The sequence below is a fragment of the Cupressus sempervirens genome, chromosome 11, assembly GCF_028749045.1.
Source record: "Cupressus sempervirens isolate cs-2001-9-10 chromosome 11, ASM2874904v1, whole genome shotgun sequence".
In the NCBI taxonomy this organism is placed as follows: domain Eukaryota; kingdom Viridiplantae; phylum Streptophyta; class Pinopsida; order Cupressales; family Cupressaceae; genus Cupressus; species Cupressus sempervirens.
In genome coordinates, this window is record NC_143128.1 from 497,293,788 (window position 1) to 497,307,708 (window position 13,921).

Here is a 13,921-nt window from a genome sequence, read left to right on the forward strand (position 1 = left end):
TAAATATCTCCTCAACCCAAACCCTTGAAATAAATAAAACTTTATTTATTTCCTAAAAATCTTATTTATCCTCATCCTAGGAAGTTCTAGACTCTTCTAGAAAGTCTTCATCCTCATCCAAAGCCTAGACTCTTCTAGAAGATGTCAATCCTTATCTTTAATCCTAATCCTAATCCCCTCCTAACCTTGTCACATTCCCTAAACATGGGTTAAGACTTGCTAACCCAACCAAAGCCAACAAATATCTCCTCCTTCACCCACCCTCATTTAATGCCATCCAATTGCCCATATCTAACAAGCCTAATCTAATCTTAACCCAAGCATAATCCAAGCCTTAATCATTTGCACATTCCTAAGTCAAGCTTAAGACTTTCTTAATCCAACTCAAGTCAAAATATCTCAACTCTCTCAGAAATATCCCAACCATAAAACTTTATGAAGCCCACAAAGCCATAAATGACTCTTACAAGCCCATTCACTGCTCTTACAAGCCATTATGAGGGTCTTTATGAGCTTTGAGCCTCTTTTGTTGACCCCTCAACTCCTATTGCTCTAACCAATGACCCTGTGACATGTGTCACTCCTTGATTGGCTATAAGGAAGCGCAATCCATGTGCTCTCCTCTCATTCAATCTAAACTTTCCATAAACTTTCTCCCATCCTTGCATCCTAGCCCTTGATCCCTCAAGCCCTTTGCCTATTTAAAGAATCCTCTCCCAAGCCATTTTAACACAATCTAGAAAGTAAAGCCATAATGCTATTTTGAGAAGCCATTTTTACATCAAATCCATTCACCAAAATCTATCAAAAATTCTCCATTGAAGCCCATTTGAGCTTTTGAGCATATATACATAATCAAGACATCTTAGCTATTAGACACACCTGTACATCAAGTGATCATCCTCATTGAGAGAGCCTATCCATGGCTCATATTCTCATTTGAGGACTTCATTTTGTCTCTCATAAAGTTATGTTAAATTAGTATGCAAATGATTTTGATTGTTTTAATTTGGTGTTTCTAACATACTAAAGTAGCATATACACCTACAGTCCATACTGGCTCTATGACATCCAAGCTAGTCCATACCCAAAACCAAATCATAAGAACCAAGAGGTATAACCTGAAGGTCAACTATAATATCAAATCCTCCTATGATAAGCTCACACTTATGAACTACAGAATCTGTGGAGACCTTAATGCCTGAGGCTAGTTCCACTTGCCAACCATGATCTTGCTTCACCACATCCAGCTTACACTTAGGAACTATAGATGGAAAAATAAATGAATCTATAGCCCTTGAATCAAATGACACTAAAAGAGGTGTATCTCGAATAGCTCATGTGGTTTCAACCTCTATTCCTTGATGGTCTGCCTGACGATGATCTACCACTGCAAACACTCTATGAGTTCTACCTGCATCCCTAACTGTAGGCTCAGATGCTATTGGCCTAGGGCCTGAATACTGAGGTACTCACTGTGTACAGTGAGCTACAAAATTTTCAACCTACCCACATGTTAAACATCCTATATTTCTATCAGATCCTCTCCCCATAGGTGGTGCATTTGACTGCTAGCAGCTATTCCTGCTAACAAAAGATTGATTTCTCTAAGCTGGCTAATTGGGTTGATTCCATTTATTACGCTGAGCATTGTAGTTGCTCTTGGAGTTAGAACCTCTGCCACCACCTTGAGCCTAAGAGTTTGATCCTTTATGCTATTGTGTTTGCTAAGATTGCTACTAATATTGTTTTTCCTTGGAAAAAGGAGGCTTCCTATTTCCACCTGAGTTTTAGTTTCCTTTAGATCCTGATGTTGTGGGTGCTCCCACAAAACCTCCTTGACCAAGGTTGACACTTTTTTCTACAAGGATGGCTAGTTGTATCACATCCTTGAGGGTTTTAGGCTCAAATACCTTGACACCCCCAATTATATGGTTGTTTAGTCCTCTAATAAAGTGTTGTATCAACTGAGCTAAGTTGTCACTTAATCTTAAAAAGGACACGAGCTCATAGAATATTGCTTGAGATTATGGAATTCATCTACCCTTTGCTACTTCCATTCTTCTAGTATGAACTATTCATAGAAACTCTCTAAGAATAGATCCCAAGTGACACTGTTCATATCTATGCCCAGTTTCTTTTCCTCAATTTTCCAGCAAGTGGCCCCAAAATTCTCCAAGTTGGTAATGGCGAATCTTGCCTTAACATTACTGTCAAAGTCCTGCATAGCAAAAATCCTATCAAGGGCAATAAGCCACTATTCGACCACATATCCAGAGCCTTACCCATTAAAGGGCCTAACCTTGGATCTCAAAAGGTCCTTCATCTGAGTAGATACAATGGATCTTTGTCGGTCCCTTCGAGGGCTCCCAGACTTGGGTCTATGCTCTTGTTCTATCTGATGTGCTCTATGTTGATCTTGAATAGGAGGTAGATGATCAAGAATGGTCTACATCATCTATCTCAAGTTAACCTCTTCAGATTCAGCTTGGTCCCCTTTATGACTCTCTCTTGCTCCTCACTAGCATGCTCTCCTCTGCTCTCTTCATGAGTAGATCCACCATAGACAAACTCATGGACATTGATAGCTCTACCATGACTATAGCCTCTTTCACGGCCTCTACCACAACCTCTAATAGAAGACCTAGTCCCAAATACCATCCTACAACCATATCCAGAATATGAAATACTATGACAACCATAAGGCATGCTATTGTATAGCATAAAAAGCACATGTTCTACAAAAGACTAAGTTCAATTTTAGTTTTGCCTATGCTTAGATTTAAGTAGAATTTTCAGTTTTGAAAGCTAAGTGTTACATATGCGAGTAATAGTTTAAGTTTTGTTTTAGTTCACCTAGTTTCAAGTTTGAAAGAGATACACATAATAGTTCAAAGTCTTAGTTTTGTTCCAAAATACCCAGAGCACCCAATGTAGAAACTTGAGCTTTGATACCAAATATAACGCCCCACCAAGGGATCCAAAGAATTAACCTAAAATTTCACTAAGTTTGGTAGCAATTTTATTTTTATTTATTTTTAAATATGAAAGTAAAACCATTCATAACATAGTAGCGAAAGAAATAACATTATCCAACTAAAAGTAAACATGAACATACATACATAAATGGTTACATTCTTAAGGATCCCTTAATGTTGAATCACATTTAAATTAACTATTAATGAATCCATCTAATACTACACCCACATAACATAATAATGAAAAGTCCAACATTCTTAAATTACATTTTCGTTTGCTCAATCATCCACTGTATATGCCACAGGGTATGAAAGGCTTAAAAGAATATACATTTGTGTAAATAAAGTAAATCATCCTACTAATTATAGTCCATGATGCAATAACATAAATGAAACCACATATCATACATGATACATCATCATAAAAGATATAAACATCCATCATAAAGGTTAACCATTTATCACAAACATAATTAACTAAGTGCATGGTTCCTCCCAACTGTAAATAGCATCATTAGACCATCATAGACCCTAGCCATCCCTCTATGCGTAACATCCCAAGTCACCAAAGAGATCATTGGTATTAACATAATAGGAATGTCACTCCTAAATCACACTACATCATATGCAAAAAAGAAATCTAACATGCAAAGTAAAGCATAAGATAACATCATCTAACATATGCAAATCATCAATATAATGATACATGTCCACCATCATAATCCATAAATAGAATGAAGATAGATGTCAACGAAGAATGCATCAACTGCAGTGTCTCAAATAGATCTCAAATGGTAAGAGTGAAAAAGCACTACCACCCAACCGCGTGGTACCTAGATGGTTCACTCCCACTACACTGAGGAGATAATCTCAAGTCCCAAATAGGTTATCAAACCACATAACACAAATACTCTTTAAGTCCAAGAATCCTAAAAGTATACTAACTCAAAGGTTCCAATCACAGCCTGACATCTTATTAGAGACCAATTTTCAACATTGGGAGCTCTAGGTATATTGGAATGCCACTAATTGATAACTAGCTAAACTAAAACTTAAACTATAACTTGCATATTTTTCATACTTCAACACTTAGGTTTCAAACTTGAAATTATACTGAAACTTAAACATGGGAAAAACTAAAAATTGAAACTTATTCTATTTTCAAAAAAAAACATGTATCTTTTATCTATGCCTTTGATCATTTTTGCAAGCATTATGTTGATCCTTTGTTTGGAGTAATCTATTTTAGTAGTTGTTAAAAGAACGAATGTTGGATCAATGTGGTTTTTGATTTACTATTAAACAAGAATCATATTGCTCTAAGTGTGTTGTAGTGTCATCAGTGGAATCATATTCCCCTGCAGGAGGGAAAAGGGTTCAATGGGACCTGCACAGTGAGTTCTTTAGTATTATCATTCATGTAGGCTTCCAGGAGTAAGCCTAATTCTAGGGGGGGTGGATGTAGTGCCTTCCCCTAGGTTGCATTTTTTTTATCATTGTCGAACTCTTTTAGGGCTAGTTTTATGTTGATGATTATTAGTAACATTATTTTGAGATTATTAAATATTGTTTCAGATTCAGTTTATTATATGATGAGATTACTTGGTACTTTATAGTTCATGTATGCATGATGATTATTCAAGTGATTTCAGTTATTGATGATGATTAGAGAGATGGTTTATTGTCATATGTGTTTTCTTATGGGTAGTTACCCCATACTTGCATGTTTATGGTGTGCGTGTTTGTTTTCTTTCTGTATGACATTTCTGATGTGGCTAAGGAAAGGAGTCATAAGCACCTACTAGTCAGGATCTATACGATGCACCACTTCCTTCCATTTCTTGTTTAGCTTAATATATATTGTGCTTGTACATGTGTGAGTTTTATACAGGTTGCAGGTATCGGGTATCAACTTTCCTAAATTTCCAAGATGACCGTACCCTATCGCATTATCTCAATGGTAAGAGAGGGGAGATAAATTCTCAAGTTCAAATCCCAACCCTTTAATCCATTTGTCCTAATTGAAAATTAGGACAAGTATCTGAGTTGAGTACCCTTCGAATACGTCGGATGATATAATTCGTGATATTAACCCCTTAGTTTGATTTTGCATGTGTTTTTCTTTGATGGGTTTTTGTATTTTACTTTATGAGTTCTTGGTGTATTTTCTATTAATTAAGCCTAATTAAAAGATTTAATTAATGGTTTAATTTAATGGAAAATTAATATGATATTTATTTTATTTAATTAATTGGTAAATTAATTAAATTAAATAATTAAATTTGAAGATAAAAGTATAAGTTTAAATTTAGAATGTGATAATATTTATTAATTTAATAGTATATTTAGAGCTTATTTTTATTTTATCAATTAAGTTTCAAAAATAAATTTAAAAGTGGAAAAGATATTAAAATTATTAAAAGATTCTAGATCACATGATGCATGCATGTGATTAAAATATATTAAGATAAAACAAGTGGATTTAATAAAGTGAGTGCATGAGATTTAAAATTAATAAATTAATTTTAAAATGAGTCAAATGAATATTAAATAAATAAATTTAATAAATCAAGGTGTATTATTTTAATATTTATCCACATAGGAGTTTGTGAATTCTTGGGAGTTGTCATGTAGACAACACAGGAGTTTGCACTCTAAGTATGCACATGTTGTCTACACTTAGGAGTTAGCATATTATTTGAGCACATGGTGTCTACAACATTCTAGAGACCTCATCATGTTTATCTTCTCATTGTGGAAGCTATGTGCTTAGTTGTCATGCTTATCTCCTAGTTTTTTCTAAACACATTCTAGATGCATCTTAGAGGCCTTTATATAGAGGCTCTCGTAATGTGTTTGGAACAAGCTTACATGCATTCAAGAAGCTCATATGCTTCAACAAGATCATATGTTTTAACAAGCTTACATGGATTTGAGAAGCTCATATGCTTCTACAAGAACTTATAGTCACTTGGGGGTTTCGGTTGGTTTGATTCTTGGAGGAATAGTGAATGTTGGAGAAGGAAGAGATTTTTTTATGGAATTCTGAGGCATAAAAAATTAGCATCAGTATCTAGGTACACTCGTGATTTTTGCATGTTCCATTTGCACTCTTTCTTTTCCTGTCACAATGCAATTCTGAATTTATAATTGTGTATGCTATCTTCTTGTCACCACTAGACTTCTTGTCGCAATGCAATTCTAGATTTATAGTTTTCTATGCTATCTTCCTGTCGCCACTACACTTCCTATCACAATGAAATTCTAGATTTATAGTTCTGTATGCTATCTTCCTGTCACCACTAGACTTCCTGTCGCAATGCAATTCTAGATTTATAATTTTGTATGCTATCTTCCTATTGCCACTAGACTTCCTGTTGCATAAGCTTTCTGTTCTACCACTGCAGCAAGTTTGGGTTTGAATTAAAATAAAATCTTATTTTTATGCATTAGTTTTATATGATTTTTTAACTAATCTAATTAAGTTAAATTTAATTAAGATTAGTTAATAGTAGAAGAAGTGTAATTAATTATTAGTCAATTTAAGTATATGGATTTTTTAAATGAGGGCAAACTAAAAGAGATACTAATAATTGTTTAGTGGAACTAAATAATTGAATTATTAATGAGATTGATTTTACTTAAAATCAATGAGAATTATTTTAAATAAATGATTGTCCTTGAAGTGTTTAAAGGAAATTGTAAACTAATTATTTGAAAGTTGATAAGTATTATTCTAATGTTTTGAATAGGGTGAGTGATTTTATCTAAAAGTCAATGGGTGCTAGTGCAATGATTCATACAAGTATATAATTATATTATGATTACTTAGAAAATTGTTTTAAAATAATGGAGGGATAATTCTATGTTGACATGGAAATTAAATGTAGAATCTTAAACACTTGAAGTATACTTGAAACAAAAACTGAAACCTCATATTTGGCTTAACCATGTGATTGCAAAAGAAAACTAAAATATGTGTTTGTATCTTGTTCTTTATGCTATCCATGTTTTGGGGTTTGGGTGGTCCTAAAGTGTTGACCAGTTTGGATATCTACCAAAGGCTTGGGAGTTATGCAAATGTGATGGCATGTTGATGTTATTTGATTTCAATTTTTTTAAAACCCAACCATGGTAATGTGATGGTATGCTCTATGAGATGTTTGTACTTACTGATTGTTATTGCTTTCCAGTCTTCTTGTGTGAAGCTAAGATCTAAGTGTATGAGACACTTGAATTAACCATTTTTGAGTCATCGATCAGTTATATTTGGGTTACTTTCTAGTTGCCTTGATGGGACTGAAGTGTTTATTTGATCTTAATGATGTCATGTTGTGACATGTTTTGACTTGACCAGTTTGGAGTTTTTGATCAGTATTACTTTGAGATAATTTTTGGTTGCTTGTTGAGAACCAATGGATATTGTGATTATCATTAATACCTTCAGTTGCCAATAGAGAGTTGTTGTGGTCATGATTATCAATGGATTCTTTTTAGTTGCTCATGAAGATTTGTTGTTCTTATTGTGGATTATCTTTTGGTATTTTTTTCTAGTCGCTTGTTCAGGACTAGGGTGATTTTATGTGATTATGGATTTGTGCTTTTATTGAGCCTACGGTAGGTTATCTACTTGTAGTGTCAGGAAGTGGCTTGCAATGGGGGTCGGGGCGCTAAGTGGCTACCAGGTTAACTCATTGTAAGTTTTATTAATAAGTGAAAACATTTACACTAAATGGAGATTAAATGAACCTAATAAGATAATTGTATATTCTTGTCCATGCCTCGAGTGCTAGTATAGAGTAGGATGGGAGTAGAGAGAATGATTGGTTGTGACCTTGCATTCTATAGTATGCTTCATAGTACGAGAGGATACTAGTGGCCGCATAGGGATCACTAGGGGGCTGAAGTCTATTGAGAGACTAGTAGGGTAACTCTAGCATGATCCATGTGATGACACTTTCTCACTTACATAGTAGGTTTCCTACATGTCTTTGTTGTGCCTCTGGGAACTCGATGTCAGTCTATATGATGGAACCTTTAAGTTAGCATACTTTTAGGATTTCCTGAACTTAGAGGGTACTTTTTTATGTGATTTGATATCCTATTTGTGACTTGAGAATATCTCCCTAGCACAGTGGGAGTGGGCCATTTAGGTCCCATGTAGTTGGGTGGTAGTGCTTTTTCACTCTTACCATTTGAGATCCGTCTAAGACACCATGGCTGATGCATTCCTTGTTGGCATCTATCTTAATTCTATTCTTGGATTATGATGATGGACATGTATCCTTATATTGATGATTAAAATGTGATAGATGATGTTATTTTCTTATCTTATGCTTTATTCCTTGCATGTTAGATTTCTTCATGCGTATGTTGTATCATGTTAGGTTTCTTTATGCATATGTTGTAGTATGTTTAGGAGTGACATCCCTATTACTATAGTACTGATGATCTCTTTGATGGCTTGGGATGTTACGTGCGAGGGATGGCTAGGACCCATGATGGTCTAATGATGCTATTGACGGTTGGGAGGAACTATGCACTTAGATTAGTTGTGTTTTATGTTGGATGGATATCTTTTACGATGGTTGTTATATCATTATTGATGGATGGATGTATCATGTATGTTAATAGTTTCATTTACTTTATTGCACTTGTATCATAGATTTGATGAGGATGATGTATCTTTATTTCTACATGTGTTTATTCTTTTAAGCCTTTCATACCTTGTGACATGTATAGTGGATGATTGAGCATTCTAAATAGGCATTTGAAAATGAATGTGTAATATGGACATTGGACTTTCTATTTATTCTTTCATGTGGATGTGGTAGTGGTTAGACTTAGTATTAATTAGATCAAATGTGACTCAACATCTTGGGATCCTTAAGGAATGTAACTTGTTATGTATGTTTTTAGTTGTATGTATGTTATTACTTCCACTACTATGTGTTTGATATGAATGGTTTATCTTTCATGTTAAAAAAAAAAAAAGTTTGGAAAACTTAGTAAAATTTTAGGTTAATTCTTTTGGATCACTTGTTGAGGCGTTACACATCTAATCCCAGAGGCACACAAAGACATGTAGGAAACCTACTATGAAAGTGGGAAAGTGTCATCGCATTGATCATGCTAGAGTTACCTTGGTAGTCTTTCTATAGACCCTGACCCCCTAGTGATCCCTATGCAGCCACTAGTATCCTCTCATATAGATGAGGCATATTATGGAATGCAAGGTCGCAACCAAGCATTCTCTCTACTCCCATCCTAGTTTGTACTAGCACTCGAGGCATGGGAGAGAACAAACAATTATCTTTTTAGGTTCATTAAGTTAGTATTAGGTGTGAGTATTTTTACTTATTAAAACAACTTATAATGAGTCACCCTAGCAGCCTCTTAGGGCCCCGACCCCCATTGCAAGCCACTTCCCGACACTACAAGTAGATAACCTACCCTAAGCTCATGGAATCATAAATCTCAAAATCACCATAGTCCTATACAAGTGATTGGAAAAAAAATACCAAAAGATAATCTATAATAAGAACATCAAATCTCCATGAGCAAAAGAAAAGCATCCATTGATAATCATGACCACAACAGTTCTCTATTGGCAACTGAAGGTATCACTGATAATCACAATAATTATTGGTTCTTAATAAGCATCTCAAAATAATACTGATTGAAGACTCCAAAATGGTTGAGTCAAAAAATGTCACAACATGACATCATCAAGATCATATAAACAAGTCAATCCCATCAAGTAACTGGAAAGTAATCCAATACAACTGATCGATAACTCATAAAAAGGTTACATATATCACAACTTACACAAGAAGACTGAAGACAATATCAATCAGCATGCCATCACATAACCATGGTTGAGTTTATAAAGATCAGAATCAAGACATCATCATGAGATCACAATCATAACCCCCGAGCCTTTGGTAGACATCCTATAACTGGTCAACACTAGTCAACCCAAAATAGATAGCATAGGGAAAACACAAAATGCAAGAACATGTTTTGGTTTGTTAAAATTGCATAGTTGAATAGAGTGTGGAGGTCTCAATTTTTGTTTTCAAATTTAGATATCAAGTGGAGAAATTCACACATTTTACCTAACCCAAGTGTAAATTTTTTGATGAATTTAAGTTTTTCCCAAAGCTCTTAGACTCAATTTTCTAATTGATATATTGTTATACAAATATTATTTGAAAATGACCCCCATCAAATTCCAATAGAACACATTGTAGATTTTAACATGAGAAATTACCAATTCTTTTCATTAACATCTTTCCTTCATAATAAAATTAATTAAGTAATTAAATTAAACCTATATTGTTAGACTATAATATTACAAAATAATTTATTATTAAAAGAAATGATCTATTAATACAAATCATTTATCAATATAATATTTATTACATATACACATATATACTTATATACATATATATATACACACACAAATATATATATATATATATCTATATATACATACATACATACATACATAAATATACATTATAAAAATTCGAAATGTAAAAATTTGATTTTTGCAACACAAAATTTTTAAACAAAATGCATATCACATATATATAATAACGCTATCAGTATGTAGTACCCTGTAGTCGCAGGGCCTACGACGACAATGGTATAAAGTACCGCCTGTCGTCGCAGTACCTGCGACACAGGTACTCTGCACTTAATGCAAACAGGGTACAGGCTTCGCCGTCCCCATTTTTAATTTGTTCAATTCAATTTTTTTTATAACGTTTTCACAAAAATGTTTTTTTAATACTCATGCGCGATTCAAATTCTTAAATATTATTTTTCCATAACGATAATAAAAAACACCATTTTTAAATAAACATATATATTTATATATATGTATATATGTATATATATATGTATATGTATATGTATATATATATATATGTGTGTGTGTGTATATATATATATATATAAGTATGTATATATGTATATATATATATATATATATATATATATAAATTTTCTATATATATATATATAAAGAACATATACTTAGCTTTAAACAAAAATGGCTTTTCAATTCAATGAATCGAGAATTTCTCCTAAATAGTAATTGTTCTCTAATTTTACCCATTAATTCTTTTAAATAGGTTTGTCAATACACATCTAAAAACCTTAACCCCATAGTTTCCTCAAATCTATGCATATGAAAATTTCTTTAACTACTCATGGCAAAATGCATACGACCAAGATATGAAAATCATCAGAAAGCATTCAGAAGACATGAAGAAGACAAGAAGTGCAAGAAATGATATTTCATATGCAAAATTCACAAGTGTCTTCTTGGACACTAATGCTAATCCACTTCTCCTCATAATCCATAGAGCAAGCTCCTTCCTTCTCCAATGTTCTCGAGTCCTCCAAACATGCTCTCTAAGCTTCTAAGAGTTCCTGAATATAAAGAATTCTTAGGAAGCACCTAGAATGTCTCTAAAAACAATCAGAAAGTGTTGACAAAAAAGCATGAGTCTTTTCCAACCTCCTAAATGAGTCACGAGGTTGTAGACACCATGTGCTTAATTTGTGCACTAACTCCTGTGTTGTTGACATATGTCCAATCAAGAGGTGTGTTTACTCCTAGGCATACTTATAACTTTTATTTTAATTCTTTAATTATTTCTATTATTATTATTTATTTATTATTTATTATTATTATTAATAATTTTAATTTCTTTTATTTAATTCTTTTCTCAATTAATTCCCATTTAATTAATTAAAATCAAAATATCTAAAGGTCATGATATTATATTAATTTTTCCAAAATAATTAAATCATTAATTAAATCTTTTTAATTTAAGACCTAATTAATAGAAAATTTACCATAGACCTCGAAGATAAAATATGAAAACCCATCATAGAACAATTCATACAAAATCAGTCTTAAAGGGTTAAAATCACGAATTATGTCATCTGACACATTCGAAAGGTAAAATATCTCGGATGCTTGTCCTACCTCACTAGGACAAATGGTTTAAGGGCTTAGGATTTGGACTTGAGAAATTATCTCCCCTCTCTTACCATTGAGATAGTGCGATAGGGTACGCTCATCCTAGCAATTCAGGGAAGTCAATACCTGGTACCTTTAGGCTGCATAAAATCCATGTATGTACATACAATATATATATATATATATATATATATATGCCAAGCTAAATAGGCAATTGTAGGAAGTGGTGCATCATGTAGATCCTGACTAGCAAGTGACTACGACTCCCTTCCTTAACCACATCAAAAATTCCATACATAAGAAACAAACATGCACACCATACACATGCAAGTATGGAGTAAGTATCCATAAGAAAAAACACATGTGATAATAAACCATCTAATTAATCATCATCAATAACTAGAAGCAATGTAATAATCATCATGCATCCATAAAATATAGAGTCTAAATAATCACATCATATATAAACTGAATCCATAACACAATATCTAAAAGTCTCAAAAAAATGCTACTATCCATCAACGTACAACTAGTCTATTAAGGTTCGACCATGATAGCAACAATGTATCCAAAAAAATGTAAATGAGGGAAGGCACTACAGTTTAAGTAATGATATATGATGGTATTAGAGGATTCATTGAATGGTTGAAGGGTTGGGAAGTAGGTTATGATGATTCTTACATAGGTTGATCTTGCATCATAATTGGATTGTACATGGGTATATTCAAGTAGTGTCCTAGGTATGTTTCTTATAGAGCCTTAAGAGTATGTTTGTATATTATAGGTTCACTTTTGATTTTCAAAAACTAGATATATCTTGTTCTTAAGTCATTTTCTATGCTCCACAATTTAGGACTATAATATATAATTATAATAGAATAAGGTTATAAACTTTATCTGATGAACAATGGAATGTAGAGGGACAATCCAAGTGTTACCAAGTTACAGTTATGGTGAAGATTGTGAGTAGCGGCATCACTAACAATGAATGAGCTCATCCTCATTAAGAAAAATTCTGAATAACCATGTGAGATTTACCCTATCATCATAGCAATGAAGCATTCAATTTTATGGTGATGTATCGATAAAGTTTCCTTATCACCTAGATGGATATATATAGGACAATTGTGGATCATAGAAGGCAGGCGATCAGTTATTAGTGTGTCCTTGAAATTCAATACTTGCACACTTAGTTGTGTTGGTCCTATTCTTAAGTTAACATTAACCTAATGATAGTATGAGTGAATTAACTGATTATCATTGTCATTAAAAATATTTGATTTATAATTTAAATGTTGTTAAAAAAAATTTGGTGTGTTTCTATTGCCTTGTAAGTTTGGGCATGACACAAAAGCATTATGGTCGTACTAGGGTCTTACTAATGGAAAGAAGAGGAAGGGTTGTCCTATAGTTACATTGTAAATCAATGATATGCATAAATGAATCCCTTGTATTTTCAATCCTTTCTGAGAATATGTCACAAGAGTGATCTCTTACCTAGCTGCCCATTACTACCAAGAATTTTTAGATGTAGTCTAGGGCTAGAGTTTCCACCCAAATTATAGTGGTGACCCTTTGGATAAGAAAAATATTATGATTGATGTCTCAAGTAGTGAAGAGCCCTCTTTTCCTATGAAAGTATATATTTTAATGTAATTGGTGAACCATGCTATATCTAATGTTATCTATTTCTAGTGTGTGTTGCTCCTTCTGTTATTTGGTTATTGTCTCTTATTATTCCCCTACCTATTTGGTAGGAGACTTATCTTTATTAGGTATCACTTCTAGTGGGATTCTTCATGTGTGTTTCCTATCACCTAACTATGGGGTTTATATCAAGATAGTCAAGGCATAAAATATTACACTTATTGTATAATGTATTAGTCATTGCACCACTTTACTACACATTGGGGGTTTTATAGTCACAATCTTATAATCTATT